Source organism: Heterodontus francisci, chromosome 11, assembly GCF_036365525.1.
Source record: "Heterodontus francisci isolate sHetFra1 chromosome 11, sHetFra1.hap1, whole genome shotgun sequence".
NCBI lineage: Eukaryota > Metazoa > Chordata > Chondrichthyes > Heterodontiformes > Heterodontidae > Heterodontus > Heterodontus francisci.
In genome coordinates this window covers 42129124-42145681 of record NC_090381.1, presented here as the reverse complement: position 1 = coordinate 42145681, position 16558 = coordinate 42129124, and the positions used below count along the sequence as shown (strand labels likewise).

Here is a 16558-nt window from a genome sequence, read left to right as displayed (position 1 = left end):
TTCTTTTAGAAAATCAAAGAAATTTTAATTTCGTCAGAGGTTTTAGTGCACTATAATCCAGGGCTAGCGGACATAGTTTTGGCAGATGCATCAGCAACAGGATTAGGTGCAGTCTTGTTTTAAATACAGAAGAATGGAAGACGCAGACCTGTGTATTTTGCTTCCCGCTTGTTAACTGAAACCTAACAGAGTTACGCAGTCATTGAGAAGGAAGCATCGGCAACAACATGGGCATGTGAAAACTTTTTGGACTACATATTGGTCCTCAAGTCCAAACCACTCGTGATGTTGTTGAATTTGAAAGAGCTAGCAAAGTTACCTCCAAGGGTACAAAGATTTCAACTAAGACTAATGAGGTATAGTATGACAACCAAATATGTTCCAGGGAAAGAGCAGATCACAGCAGATGTATTATCAAGAGCGACAATTGGAAGACCTGAAGGAGATGTTTTACTTCTGGAGGAAGTAGAAGTCTTTGCTTTAACAATAACCAAGAATTCACAGGCAACAGCTCAGAAATTGAGTGAAATCAGAAATTTGAAGACGACGAAATATGTGAAAGAATAAGAGAATATTGTCAAAATTGTTGACCAGAATATATGCCACATAACCTGGTTATAAGGAATTATCATGAGCAAAGGAGTCATTTAAGTCTTGTGGATGATTTGCTAGTCTACAGCAAATGATTGGTCATCACAGGAGCTTTAAGATTGGATATCTTGGAGAAATTACACCAAGATCATAAAGGAATCACCAAATGTGGAGCAAGAGCGAGCAACTCAGTATGGTGGCTTAGTATATCAAAAGAGATTGAAGAAATAATATCCAGATGCATCACACGTGCTACTACGAGACAGAAGATGAGAGAGCCACTCATGTCATCTTCGTTTCCGTCCAGACCATGGGAGCATCTAGGAATGGATCTTTTTCAACATAAAGGGAAGATGTTCTTCATTGTCATTGACTATTACTCAAGATGGGGATGAAGTTAAGCTACTACATGGCCAGAATTCAGAAGCTGTGATCAAATCTTTGAGAGAAATCTTTGCTATGCATATCATTCCAGATATTGTGATATCTGACAACGAGCTGCAATTTGCGAATGAACGTTTCAAAGAGTTTACTGAAACATATGGATTTGTTCATGTCACCAGCTCACCTAGGTACCCTCAGGCCAATGGAGAAGCAGAGAGAGGTGTACAAACTGTGAAGATGTTATTGAAAAAAAAATCAAGATTTTCAACTGGTACTGTTAAGCTATCAATCTACATCACTTCAGAATGCATTAGCCCCATGCAAATTGTTAATGGGAAGATGATTGTGACACAATTTCCTATACTCCCAAGTATGCTACAGCCACAAATTAATGCAGAAGACTTGGAAAAAGTGAGAGAGAGAAAAGATAGAGTGTGGTCAACTCAAACAGAGAATTATGATAGACGGTGCAGATTGAGAAATCTGTCAGACATCCACCTGGAGAATCAGTTTGGGTTAAAGACCAGAGTCGAAATGGAGAAGTGATAGAGAAATCACCATATCCATGATCATACATTGTCCATCTGATCAGGGGATGATAAGAAACAACAGAAGATCATTGGCACTGGCACCACAAAAAAAACAAATGGAAGGAAGAATCAGTCATCAGAGAGAGTTGATGAACCGGTGATGCTGCAGTCAACAGATAACCCAGAGGACAACAGGAATAGAGAACTGGAGTCATCAAATAATTCCACTCAAATACAAGAAAGTGAGGAGGAAGAACTAAAAGACTCAAAACCTTAAACATCTCCAAATGAAAGGAGAACGTGTTGCGACAGTCGTGAAAACGCCACAGCGTTACTTAAACTGATGAATGAAGTCAGAGACTTGGAGGGAGATGTAGTATTATGTGATATAGATTGCTGCTGGGTAGGTTATGTAAATAGACTGTAAGCATCATTGCAGGATATGATGTCATGGATTGTACAGAACATCATGGGAGGAGTATTGTAGTGGAAACCATAGATGTTATATACCATCCAAATACCTTAACACAGAGAGACTAATATCTTTATTTGGTACAAATAGTATAGTAATCCAGATATTACAATTATGACAGACCTTTCTGCTATTACTGTGGGATCCTCCAGTAATGACATTTAACAAGACTGAGACTTAACTTGCTTCACAGACTTCATTCAGCCATCTTCACTCTCCAGATACTGTCCTTCAACATGTGCTATCTGACCTTTTAATCGCCAGGTCAGATGACCTCCTAACTAGTACAGAATGTACCGTGTTACAATTAGGTGAAGAGGTGTTGAAGTGCTCCCCTCTTGTCCCTCTCCTTGTTTGACCACAATAGGTTTATTCCTTTTTTTTTAAAGTGGATATACTTGCCATTTCAGTGAGTGCTTAACTACTTACATACTGTGGTCATAAAAAGAACCAATTGGACATGTTTTGAGTTTAAGAAAGAAAGAGGTTAACTTTATTGTATTTAAACCGATCTAACTAAAATGATAAACTATGCTCCAACTGTCACACACAAACACATACACACAAATAAGTTACAGAGTGGGGAAGGATAGATTGGCCATATTGGAGTCCGGAGCAATAAATAGGGGTATACAGTCTGTGGAGTTTGGTGACTTGGCTGGTTCAGGCTGAATTTGGTAGTCCTGAGGCTTCTGATTTACAGATGTGGCCCATTGATTCAATGATGCTCCTGGGGACAGCGATGCAGATGATTTCCTTCACGGGGTCCCTGTCTGCAGCAGTGATAGGTCTGGGTGGTTATGGCCAGCAGGCAGGGTTCAAAGCTTGCAAGGAGGACTGGAGTGAGAGAGAGAGAAAGGACCCCACTTGGGTCTTCTCTTGTCAGTGTCTAGTTGCTTGTCTCAGTTGCTGCAGAGAAAACACCAGCTTAAACATACAGATTATGGGCCTGTCACATGACTGCCACTCAGTGATTCAACATGCTGACTATCAGTATGTATTCCCTTTTGCAGCTTTATCAGTTCATGTCTCGGAATTCCCTTCTCTCAACTAGAGTTCCATTGTTCACGTGATTATGCTTGGGTGGTTTGTCTCCACCAGTTTAATGTCCCAAATGATTGCCTTAATGTCTTGTTAATGGGAGCAGGGTAGGTTGTTCAGTCAAATTCCCCAGGTCATTGTTCTTGAAGGAACTTGGCAAACAATGCGTCTCCACCTCGTTGCATCGGAATGTAGGATATAGTGATGTAATTGCAGTGATGATCTTAGCTGCTAGCAAAGTCACCTTTTATCTGTTTATTTTTTCTTCTTTTTAAATTTAATTCAGGCTTCCAGCCAATGGATTAAAGTAATCAGCATTCTGCATGGTACATTTTTGTGACACCTCCACCCCACGCGGATTGAAATGTGACAACAGGAGCATTTCATTATAAGGTCATAAATTTAAAAAATGAAAACTGCGCACACATTAATCCTCAAACACTCACTTCTCAATCTCACACTGCCATAGCAATGCTCTGGTTTAGTTTTCATCCAGGATGATTCAGTGCAGAGTTAAAGTTTGGATAAAGTATCAGCTATCACATTGTTTTTTCCTGCAATGTGGGTAATCTTTAGGTGCTAGAGTTGCAAAAGCAGACTCCATTAAAATAGCTTTGCATTCTGTGTTTTGAATTTCTCCACAGATGACAAAGGATTGTGGTCTGTATAGACTATGGTCTCCCTATATCCATTTTTGATATATATTTCAAAGTGCTTGAGAGCCCGCTACAGGCCCAGAGTTCCCTTCTCCACAGTAGTGTATCTCCTTTGACATTTGTTTAATCTTTTGGAGAAATATCCAACTGGTCTCTCAATGCCGGACTCATCATCTTGGAACAGGATGGTACCTACCCCTAGGTCACTAGCATCAACTGCTATTTTAACCAACCATTTAAAGTTTGGAGCTGCCAGTGCCAGTTCGTTAGTTAAGATAGATTTCACCCTCTCAAAAGCCGTTTGGCACCTTCCTGACCACACTACTTTCACTCTTTTCTGTAATAGGTCTGTTAGTGGAGTGGCTATAGTGCTGAAGTTTGGCACGAATATTGGGTAAAACCCATACATCCCCAAAATTGCAGTATTCCTGTTTGGGCATGGGGACTGGAAAATTCATCAGCATCTGTACCTTCGCTGCTCTGGGCAGCACTCGGCCTTGACCCACAACATGCCCTAGGTAGGTTACCTGAGCTTTAGCGAGCTCGCTCTTTCCCAGATTTACCACTAAGTCAGACGACTATAACCTTCTGAACTGGGCTTCTAACTGGTCTAGGTGCCCCCCACACCACCCCAGGTGTCACTGTACACTAACAGATCATCCAGGTACACTACACAATCGGGTAGGCCAGCCACTACCTGGTTCATCAGCCTTTGGAAGGAGGCTGAGGCATTTTTTAATCCAAAGGGCATCGCCTGGCACTGGAATAAGCCGTCTGAGGTGATAAAAGCCGAAATCTCTTTAGCTCGGGTGTTTACGGGAACCTGATAGTATCCTTTTAACAAGTTAATTTTGCTTATACATAGGTGGCGTTTCCTACTCCATCTATACAGTCTTCCAGGTGGGGAATTGGATAGGAGTCAGCTCTGGTCACTGCATTAACCTTTCTGTAATCAATGCAGAGCCTTATTGAACCATCGAGCTTGGGCATGAGCACAACTGGGGAACACCAGCTGCTCTGACTGGGCTCAATCAGCTTGTGTTTCAGCATATACTGAATTTCCTCCCGAACCTGGGTCAGTTTCCTGGGACCTAGGCAAAAGAGATTTTGTTTTATGGTAGGGGTCTCTCCTACATCTACATCGGGTAAGGTTAGGGTTGTGCACCCTGGTTTGTCCGTGCAGATCTCTTCAAATGCTGTGATCAACCTTGTTAGGTCTCCTTCGGTTCTGCTTTTAAATAGGAGAATGCGGTGTCTAGTTTCTCCAACATTTCACTGTTAGCTAACTGAACGGTAGGGGGTTTGATTTGGGAATCCCTCAGGCTTCCCTCTAAATCATCCTCACTGTCCCTTTTGTCCTCATCCCACCTAACTGCCTAACAGACCTGTGCTTGTTTGTCCTCTTCCCGGCTGTGATACTGCTTAACATATTGATGTGGCACAGTCTTTGCTTTTTCCTACAGTCTGGGGAGTCAATTAAACAATTCACCTTGCTAATTCTCTTTATTAATCCATATGGGCAATTGAACTGGGCTTTCAGTGGTTCATCCTGAATTTGGAATGGTACTTACACGTGGTCTCTGGGCTGAAATGTTGTGGCCTTGGCACGTTTATCTGCCTGTCTTTTCATAGCTGTCTGGAAGGTTTTTAGAAGTTCTTGAGCCATCGCACAGGCTCTTGTGAGCTGCTCTCGGAACATGGAAATGTAGTCGAACATGGAAGGCTCATCTCTGAGTCCCAAAAACCTATCCTTAATTAGTTTAAGAGGACTACTCACCTCGTGTCCATAAACTAATTCAAAGGGATTAAAGCTGGTGGACTCATTGGGTGAGTCCCTGGTAGCAAACAGAAGAAATTCTAGCCCTTTGTCCCAGTTATGGGAATACTCATAGCAGTATTCTCTGATCATCATCTTCAGTGTATTATGACCAGGTGAGGACGGAGTATAGGGCTACCCTCTCAGCCTATCCCTGGTTTGACCGTAACAGGGTTTAATTTTTAAAACACTGTTTTTAGCTTCCCCTCAATGAATCCTTGCTCACTGCTCGCTAATCGTAATGGCAAAGAAATCAACCAGACAGGTTTGCTTAGATTTAAACAAGAAAGGTGTAAGTTTATTAACCTTAAAACTCTAATTCAGTTAAAACTACTTAAAATACATGACACGACCACGCTAGCATGCATGCGTGATAAACACACATGCAAATAGAGACAGAGGAAGAGAAAGAATTAAAGACAAAAGGTTTGACATAATATGGAGTTCAGTTACTCATTTTGGGATTCGATGTAAAGCTTTTGATGCAGTTAAGACTTGTAGTTCTTGTTAGGGCCCAGTGCACACTTTCACTTATTTAGCTGGTACCAGTAGGCTGTAGGAGTCTCCTCTTCCATGGGTCCCTGGAACCTTGCATGAGAGAGACAGACAGACAGAGAGAGATGCTCTCTCTTCAAGTTCAGTTGCAGTCTCTTCTCCAACTGTGTGATACAATTCAAAAAACTCCAAGTTGGCCAGCAAGTTAGTCATGTGACTAGGTACCTATTTGGAACAACCTGCCCAGTGAGGTTTGTGGATTTCCCCCCAAGCTTGGCAGACACTCTCAGTTTGGGGGTGGTGGGGGTGGGGCGGGGTGGAATGCTGGCCTTTTACTCATTCAATGTCTCTTGATCAAAATCCATCTAGTTAATTTAATCAGGGAGCAGTTCCATTGTCTCTCTTATTCCACTGTCATTTAGAATGCAAATGTGAAGCCATGTTTTCATCCACTGCTATTGTCTCTTTAAACAAATTATTTTAAATCAATAACAGTTCAAAATGTTCCATATGGCAAAATTAATATGTCCCATTTTTGGTAGGTGTGGTTTTCATCACAAGGGTCAGGTGGTATCACTCCAAAGCCCCTTGTGACTGTGGATGGGAGGCTGAGGACGTTAGCTGGGTTATGCCCAGATTACCTATGACCTTTTTAAAAATACTGGACATAAAATTCTTGCCCTGATCCATACTGATGTCAGCAAGCAGCCCATATCGGGTGAAGAATTGGGTTAGCCCCTCCACCATGGCAGAGATAGTTCTTAGGGGAATGACCTCTGGGAATTGAATATCCACAACCATAATGGTGAGAAGATACTCATTTTGTTTTCGGCAGGGGCCCCACACAATCCACCAGCACTCTGCTGAAAGGGTCCCCAAAAGTCAGTGTGGAAATTAGGGGTGCAGGTTTTATTGCAGGTTGGGGCTTCCCCACAACTTGGCACATGTGGCAAATCTTACAGAACTCCAACACATACGTGGAGTTGTGGTCAGTAAAAATGCTGTCTAATGTTGGCTTGGGTTTTTCAATACCGACATGTCCAGCCATTGGAAGTTTGCAGGCTATTCTCAATATTTCCCAACGGTACCTCGGCGGCACCACTACCTGGAGGACCACAGTCCACTCTTCGTCAGCAGGTGTGTGATGAGCTCTCCACTTCCTCATCAGCACCTCATCCTTTAAATAGTAGCACTCAGGAACTCCCTCTGATTCAGCTTCAGTTTGGGCAGTCTGGACCAACTAACACTGGGTCGGATTGCTGAGCCTCGACCAAGGAAGACCTGCCTAACACTTCCTTTGATTTCTTAAAATTCTTGAAGGAGGTTTCGGATAACCAGACAGCAGCGTCATCCGTCTGCAGCACCAGTTCAGCCTCCTCTGATGCAGCTTGCTTGGCCATGGAGCAGGTCACCACACAGTCAGGAAAATGCCAGGGTTCTCCAGTAACTGCTTTGTCTCCCTGATCACTTTTGGTCTCTCTCAAATCACTGGGGAAGCTACCACCTTCACCCCCACCAGATCATTACCAAGGATCAGGTCGACCCTGTCCACAGGTAAACTGGGGACAATACCCACAGTTACCAGCCCTGAAACAAGGTTGCACACCAGGTGCACCCAATATAAAAGTATAGGCATATACCTTCCCCTAATACCATTTACTAATACGCTGGCATTCAATGCACTCTCTGGAACAAAGGTCATGTCTTTTCTCAGCAGAAGGGATTGGGTGGCCTCTGTATCCCCATGTATGAGTATAGGCTTACTTGCCTCATTTGTGGGATATGGGGTCACTTTTCCTTTGGACACAAAATCCTGGTAACTTTCAGGCATTTTGTTAAATTCTCCTGCACTCACAGCGGTATGTTTACTGCATGTTACTGCCACAGTTAAAGTCACAGCCTGCTCTGCTGTGCTTTCCATCAGGGTCCCTTTTCCTGCACTGGTCTGGTGTACCCTGATTATTCCTACCTGTTTTCCCTGTAACTTCCAGCAGTCAGCTAGAATGTGACCTGCCTTGTTACAATGGAAACAGACAGGCTTTCAGGCATCACTCCTGCTCTCAACACCTTCCTTTTTGGCTTCAGGAGAGCCCATGTATCCAGCTCTCCCTTCTTGCTCCTGGCTGTTTATCCTCCTAGCACCCTCCCACCGTTTATCCTTTTCAGGTTTATGTAGGTGACTAGGGAAGGGTTTCCCTTCAGGCAAGGGCCTGTGGACAAGTGTATAATCATCAGCCAGGGTTGCTGCCTGCTTGGCTCTTGGAACCATTTGTTCCTCCACGAGGGTTTTTTATGGAAAGGGGAAGCGAGTTTTTGAACTTGTTGAGAAGGATCACCTCTCTGAAGTTTTCATAGATATGGGCACTTAAGATAGAGCCCACCTATCAGTTGAAAGTGAGGTGCTTAACCCTTTCGAACTCGATGTAAGTTTGTTCAAGCTGCTTGTGGAGAGTTCAGAAATTTTGGTGGCATGATTCTGTTACTAACTCATATGTGCTCAGGGTAGCATTTTTGCTCATAGTTTGTTGAACTCTCATCAGACAACAGTGAATAAACCTCATGGGCTTTTCGTGTTAATTTGCTTTGCAGTAGCAGGGTTCAACCTTCTGCTAGCCACTTCAACTGTTTTGCAAGCTTTGCAAAAAGGATGAAAAATGCTTCCACATCCCCCTCATCGAACTTTGGTATCAGTTGGGAGAACATTAAGAGCTCAGCACTCGGTCCTGTGCTCGGGGTAGTTCCCTCACTAGCAGTGCCTTCACTGGGTACATTGGGCCTTCCCCTCTTTAGTCCAAACTGCCTTAATTCTTTTTTCTCCTTCTCCTTCTGGAAAGCTCTTTCTTTCTCCCTTTCCTGGAATTGTGTCTCCTCCTTCCATTCCTGGAATCATATCCCTACTGTCGCCGTTCTAGCTGTATCTTGGCTAATGTTATTCAGTCTGTTTCAGATTCTATGCCTGTCTCCAGTTCTTCAGTGTCAATTTCAAAATGGTTGGCCAAAAGTTTTAGCATTTCAGGTTTCCTAGCTTTTGGATGGATAGTTGCTCTAAATGGCTAGCTACATTCCTTAACACTTCAACAGATAGGACTTTTCAACGGTCCCAAGTTACTTCACTCAGTTCCAGGAAGGTACTGGCCTCAAAAGTGGACATTTTAGTACTCTAGCACTGAAAACCACAAGTAAACCTATATTAAAGTTTTAAAATTATTGTTCGTCGTCAATTTGGTTATCCACTTCCAATTTTTCATTTGTCTTTGGGTTTGATCCCAGATGTAGAGCCTCCAAATTTCTGTTATGATCTGGTGAGGAGGGGTCGAAGGGATCCCATCTTGTCCCTCTCCTTCTTTGACAACAGGTTTATTTCTTTTTAAAAGTGGCTATACCAATTCAGTAAGTATTTAACTACTTACGTGCTATGTTCATAAACAGGACCAATTGTACATGCTTTCTTGAGTTTAACAAAGAAAGAGTTAGCTTTATTGGATTTAAATAGATCTGAGGAAAATAATAAACTACACTCCAACTTTCACACACACACACACACACAAACACACAGAGTAGGGAAGGATACATTGGTCAGATTAGAGTCCGGAGCAATAAAAAGGGCATACAGTCTGTGGAGTTTGGTGACTCGGCTGGCTTCAGGCTGAACTTAGTGGTCCTGAGGATGTAGACCACTGATTCAATTGTTCTCCTGGAGACAGATGCAGATGATTTCCTTCACGGGGTCTCTCGTCTGCAGCAGTGATAGGCCTGGGTGGTTATAGCCAGCAGGCAGGGTTCGAAGCTTGCGAGGTGGACTGGAGTGAAAGGGAGAGAGAGAGAGAGAGAGAGGAGGGACTCCACTTGGGTCATCTCTTGTCAGTGTCTAGTTGCTTGTCTCAGTTGCTGCAGAGAAAACACCAGCTTAAAACACACAGATGGTGGGCCTTCAGATGACCATCACCCAGTGATTCAACATGATGGATATCAGTGTGTATTCCCTCTTGCAGCTTCATCAGTTCGTGTCTAGAAATTCCTTTCTCTCAACTAGAGTCCCATTGTTCAAATGATTAGGTTTGAGTGGTTCGTCTCCACCAGTTTAATGTCCCAAGTGATTGCCTTAATGTCTTGCTAATGAGAGCAGGGTAGGTAGTTCAGGCAAATTCCACAGATCATTGTTCTTGAGGGAATTGGGCAGACGGTCTTCACCTCAATGCATTGGAATGTAGGGTATAGAGATGCAAATTGCAGGGACCATTTTGGCTGCTAGCAAAGTCACCTTTAATATGTTGTTTCTTTTTTTTTAAAAATCACCTGGAGCAATAACAGCTAGGAAGGCAGAGAGAGAGAGTCAGGCAGTGATTCAGAACTAGAAAACATCAGGCAGAGGACCCAGACAGGAGAGTGGGAAAAGTGTATACACAAGTCCTATGTTGCTCTGAGTGATGAACTGTGCACAATGGGGAAATGTGTGCTCAGAGGCAACAGACTTGTAGTGCCATGGCAGCTAAGGAATAGAATGGTGGTATTGCCTCATGAAGGTCATTTAGGAATGGTTGGTACAAAGCACAACCTGAGAACCAAGGTTTGGTGGCCTGGAATGGAAAAGGATTCAGAAACAATGTCAAGTCGTTAGTTGATCCAACCCACCTGAACCAACAGGCAGCACATTGCAACCAGCTGAACCATGGGAAGATGTAGCTGTAGATTTTTTCGGTCTGTTTCTGTCAGGAAAGTCAATTCTGGTTGTGATCAACTGTTACAGTCACTACTGTGAGTATGTTGCGATGAAGTCTACAACAGCAGAGAAAATGGTGGCAGCACCGACTGAGATATTTGCGAGGCATAGTTTGCAAGTTACCTTGTACTCAGACAATGGACCATAGTTTATCTCTCAGCTGGTCATTATAAGGTGCAAATTATATGATTATAACTATCGCCTTCCATACAAAACATGTTTTTTACCATTTACCCCCTCATCGGGGTATATTGCACATTTTTTCACTATTTTTTCCATTTATTAGTCTCCCCAAGATATATGCTTTCTAAATCTAAGAGGGCAAGTTGAATTACTTGATTAAAGACCACCACCTTTACTACTCTTGTTCAGTCATAAGGATGCACATAGAATGACTGGTGAGATGACCCCCACCCGAATCCAGCTTTCCCTCTCTGATGGAGAAGCACCCAGATTGCACACAGTGACTCCCCATGGCAGTACAGCTAAGGTCAGGAACTCAGCGGACTGACAGAACTAAACCATTGCCTCTTCTCTCTGTAACACTGCCCACACAGGATCTATGCACTGTGTCACCAAACTGCTCTTTTTCCAATAATTTTCTGATCTGTACTTGGAAACACATCAGAAACAAAATTATTTTTTTGTACAGAAACAGATATTTCCTCAGGATGCAGCCACTGTCTGCTTGGCAAGCTCTGGAGTGGCCGAGCAAGCCATCCAGTTGATTCATCATATGGACTACAGTGGTTCAAGAAGAACACCCACCACCATTTTAACAGGGCAACAAATGTCAGCCTTGCCAGCAAATCCCACATCCCAAGAATGAATAAAAAATGAAGTCAGGCCCCAACGCCCCAAATCACCACTTCAGGAGAAGAATGCAGACCAACATTACCAAAGACAAGAAAGGATAAGAACGCAATCAACAGCACTGTTATGATGCAGGACATTGTAGTCCCTAGCGAAAAGATATCGCGATCAAGAGCAACCTGAAACATATATCACACGCAGCACAGGCATAACCTTACCAAGAAACCTTAATGCAGCAATATCCTCCACACAGCAACCCTACCCCAAGCCCCCACTCCTGACAAACACCATGCAAGCGGAAGGTACAATGGGCTGGATTTTGCGGTAATAATGGTAGTGATTACAGCACTGTTACTAACGAGTAAATCAGACAACAACTTCCGGCGTTTGCACATGGGCAGTTAAACACGAAATCAAGAAGTTTCTATCTGAGTTGCTCTGCTCCTCCATAAACATCATTATAACAATATCTGACCAAGAGACTCAGCCTTCAAAAACATGAAGGACGTAAAGTTCCTGTGCTTACCCACTAAACATGTCAGAAAAAGTTACAGCTTTTCCATTTAAGTGTAAATGAATTTTTAAGGGTGTAGGAAGTCTTAATTACTGCCAAACAATCCCTCTGGCACTGAAAATTAACCTTTACTCGTGCGAGTCTCATTCCTTTAAACTTGAATTATTATCGAACATTTCTGTCGTTTTTATCTCTCTTAACCTCATTTTCTTACCCGAAATTTCACTTCCTGGTTCAAACTATGGGTGCTTTAGGAAGGATTCGTCAATCTGATTGGTGGAAGAGATACGCTGTTGCTTGTCCTGTTCACACAGGTCCCAGATCCCCTGGAGAGGGTTTTACACCATTTTGACTGATAACTGCAAATCGCAGCATAAAAGCCCACAGAACTTCTGTGGGCAAGTCTTAATGAATGTCAAGGATCATTCATTTGCCACCGATTGCAAAATCCAGGACAATAGATTTACAATATATATAGAAATTGTTAAAAATTCAATTAAAATTGGTGCGCAAAAGACAAAAATACTCACGTTTGAAAAATACAGTCAAATTCGATGATTTGCACCTCTATCTTGTATCTTCAGATATAAAGGAATTTGTCAACATTGGATGCTTCTAAATTGGAGCACAACTGATTCTAGTTTCATTCCTAAGTGCAAGCAGGCAGATCTGTAGATAACCAATGATATTACAAACTTGCCAAAAATATGAAATTGTGAATTTTTAGTCAGATTAAAGCTCCAGTTGTAGCAAGATAAATGCTGCAGAGACAATTGTGTTTGCTTGTGATCTCAAGCAATTGGGTCCCAGAATGCCTGAGTTGACCTGCAAAAGAGGAAGAGCAATGCATAAGGGCCAACCACCCAAAAAAGGATTATTTTTAAAATATAAAGAGTCTCTGGAAATAACTTTGCGAGTGGACAACAAAACAAATGGGATTTGCTAAGCAGTATTTCAATGGAAATCTACAATTTAAGTTAGCAAATTGCTTTGCTTTATAGGAGGTTAACAATTATCCAGGATATCCTGCTAATCATATGCTACAGTACCAAGATGAAGGTCTGCCTTCCTAATTAAGTGGAACCAGTCTGAGTTAGTCTGACACAGGAGAAGCACATTTAACAGAATAACAATGTAAGATTGGTGTCAAAGACCAATATCTAATATTCAAAGCTTTTAAAAGAGTAAAGGTCATGATGTGAAATTGTCACACAGTTGAGGCAGTGATAAGATGACATTAGCTTATTTATTGTTACTTTTCTATTTTAATATGGTGCAATAATTTAATGTACACACTTGAGTTCCCACTGTCGTGGATGCAGTGTAAGATAAGTACAAGTTTTCCCTGCTAGTCAACATGATGCAGAAGTGGTGTTTTGGAGCACGAGCCGGCACGCACGGGCCGCTGCAATCTTGAGCCCAGTGGCACATTACCGCATGCAGGGCTGCTGGCCTCCCAGTCACGTGGCGAGGCCGACCTTGGCGACACTGTGAATGTCAACTGTCTCTGCAAGGGCGCCATTTTATAAAGGCCTGCCAGCCCTGCGTAGAGAATGCAGCATTGCTCCCGTCTCCCCCCAACCCTCACTACATTAAAAATACATATTTTTCCCAGGCCCCCTCAACTACTCTAACAATGCAGAGTTGACCCTGTTTCCCCCGCTGCATTAAGTGCAGAGTTCAACCCTCCCCAACCCCCCCCACTACACTAAAATTGCAGAGATCCCCCTTCCCCAGCTTGATGGTGCCAGATTTCCCTGGACGGGGAAGTGAAGGTGCGTGAGTGCCGCCCGTTGCGCTGAAGATTCAGAACCGAAGGTAAAATCGCAGGGAATTCCATTTAAATGAATGCAGAAAGGTCATTTAAATACTTAAAGGTAGGTCCCGTCACAAAACGGCATAGTGGCCGCCACGGAGCTTCCCTGCCACCGGGAGGATCGGGCCTGGCAATCCCAGTGTCAGGTTCTGTGGCGGGGCCGCTGTCACTCCAATCTTCCGGCCCCACCTCCACCACAGAGCCCAATGTCAGGAGATGAACAAAATCCAGCCCAAAGCCTGTGTTTCTATTTGTGTGAAACCGCGAACCTGGAGGCCATCAATATGTTATTCATCAAGAAATCAAATAGAGAATTCAGAAGAAACTTCTTTACTCAGAGCATGAGAATTTGGACCTAGTTACCACAGGCAGTAGCTGCGGCAAATAATATAGATACAATTAAGCAGAAGCTAGATAAGCATGAGGGAGAAGGAAATAGAGTATAATGCTGATCGAGTTAGGTGAAGAAAGATGGGAGGAAGCTTGAGTGCAGCATAAACGCTGGCATGGACAGGTTGGGCAAATGGCCTGTTTCTGTGCTGTATATTCTCTGTCATGTTATATATCATTTACAAATCCTATAAAATTGGACCCAATAACTCAGCTGTAGTACAGTGCTATCCTCTGATCACAAGCATGTGCTATAAAAGATCAAGGTCATTTCCTTCACCCAAAGCACCAGAATAAAGCAGCTTGTGTGTAAAACTGAATTGGGACATTACTAATGTAACAACAGTTTTGCTAACTCTGAGTAAACTAAGGTGCAGTGATAGATATCCATTGGCACAAGAAACTTGCATAGATTTTTGATCTAATTCAAAGTACCCGCTGCAATTATTGAATTCCATGCGCACTCTCAATTCTTCGTGGCATATTCTATATCTAAGACAAATCAATTAGTTGATGTTTGAAAATAAATGTAGCAATTCAGAACTATGTTGGTAGATGCATTTGAACTCTACAAATTAAAAAAGTGCAACAAAAAAAAAATCTGGAATTCTGAAATAAAGTACCAGATCTCCTCCCTTTGAGTACTGTTTAAATCTGGTGAACATGTAATATTTCAAGACTGATATTCCTGCCCAGAATATCAATGGAGTTGAAACTTCTGTATTGTTCAATCAGTAGTTGCAAATAAAATAAAACTGTTCTATAACATATTATCCAAGTAAAAATATCACGAAACATAGTCCAATCCAATAGCAAGATCAACCAGTTCGAGACATATTGAGCAACAGTGCCCATCTTTGTTTCTACTTTGCTGCTCTGCATTCGGAGATATGTCACCAGTGCAGGTCCACAAAGATGTGAGTGATCAGTGATTGGAGCTTAGTGCAGCTTCGGATATGAGCAACTGAAGGAAAAAGTTGGGGCTTCTCCAAGACCATGTCAGTCTGAAAGCATAGAAATGGCAATGAAGCAGAGCTGAGCATCATGAGCTTACATATTGTTACAACCAAGGCGGGAGTAATGCACTGTTAATTCAGTCCCACTACTCCACAGGTCATAGCATATTAGTAAAGTTTCCCACCTACCGGAAAATAGCCAAATTAAATACTATTTGTCCCCCAGAATAAAGCACACCAAACCAGGTTTCTTTAATCAACAACAAAATTAACTACTTATTAATAAACTAAGTCTTAAACAATAATGAGATAAGTCTGTATGTGAAAGGATTCTTTTCAAACTTCTTATTTTTCCCAACCCTCATGCACACACAAAAAAGTTAACTGGTTTTAAAAGGATGTTTGGGATTACAAATGTTTCTTAGGAATAATAAAATAATTAGGTTGTCTCGTTCTGGTAGGATATTTCCGGGTCAGTAAGCTATCCTAGAGTTGAATAGTCGGATGCCACTCAAAGTCTCTCCAGGCGAGGTTGATAAACAGTCAGTGATGGGTAGGCATTTACGGCACTTTTTCTGTAGCAGGCAACTCACAGCTCTTTCAGCAAAGGGTGTAGTAACAGGTCTACTTGAGTTTTGAAATAGCAGTCTAACAATAGAAGCTTTCTTGAGCTTTCAGGATCTCCCAAAACATGAGGCAACAGGAATCACTCATGAAGCAGAGATTTTTTCAGAGACTGGAGGCAATAGAAAACTGCTACCTTTAAAAATGCAGGGTTGCTTCTCAGCAAAGCAGCCTTCCTCCACCGAGAGAAGCAACTCCGCTTTTCCTGGGTCTTTTCCTCTCCAGGGGTCTTTTTCCTCTCTTCAGGCAGACCACAGCCACCACCTCAAATGTAGAATTCTTTTTTACTAGAGGCAAGCCTTCTTTTTCAGGGGGAGGTCTTTTTCTCTGGTCTGCAAAAACACAGGTCCCAGCCAGTTTGTTCTGCCTCCTGCCTGCCCAGCTTACTGGTCTCCACAATGCAAAATTGAAACTGAAATGCTAACAATCAAGTCATGTGACCTGTTATTTCCCTTGCTGTTGGGTGTCTTGCAGTCTGTCCCAATCAGTTCAAACACCAAGTTTCAGCAGCGTTCACAGAAAATCCTTTTTCCTTAGTCTTTTAAAAACACACAGAATTCTAAGCTTTCAAATAAAAAAAAAAGAACTCTTATGACAATATAGAAGCTCACACCTTGAGGGATAGCATGCAGAGGAAGGGAGGGGGCCAAGGATAGAAGACTCCTGTGGTGATGATTTTCACTTATTAGGTAGCTTATGTCTGTTTTTGACACCTAACAGTGATGGAAAACAAATCACAT

General features: G+C 42.5%; 1 long non-coding RNA gene across 1 annotated transcript in view; it reads right to left on the bottom strand.

The window, feature by feature from the left end:
- The window catches only part of LOC137375213 (uncharacterized), a 98367-nt gene extending 85552 nt beyond the window's left edge, over positions 1-12815 (bottom strand). Inside the window, exon 1 of the long non-coding RNA XR_010975946.1 lies at positions 12563-12815. This is a non-coding gene — a long non-coding RNA (uncharacterized lncRNA). The remainder of the gene's footprint in view (positions 1-12562) is intronic.
- Positions 12816-16558: the final 3743 nt, after the last annotated feature.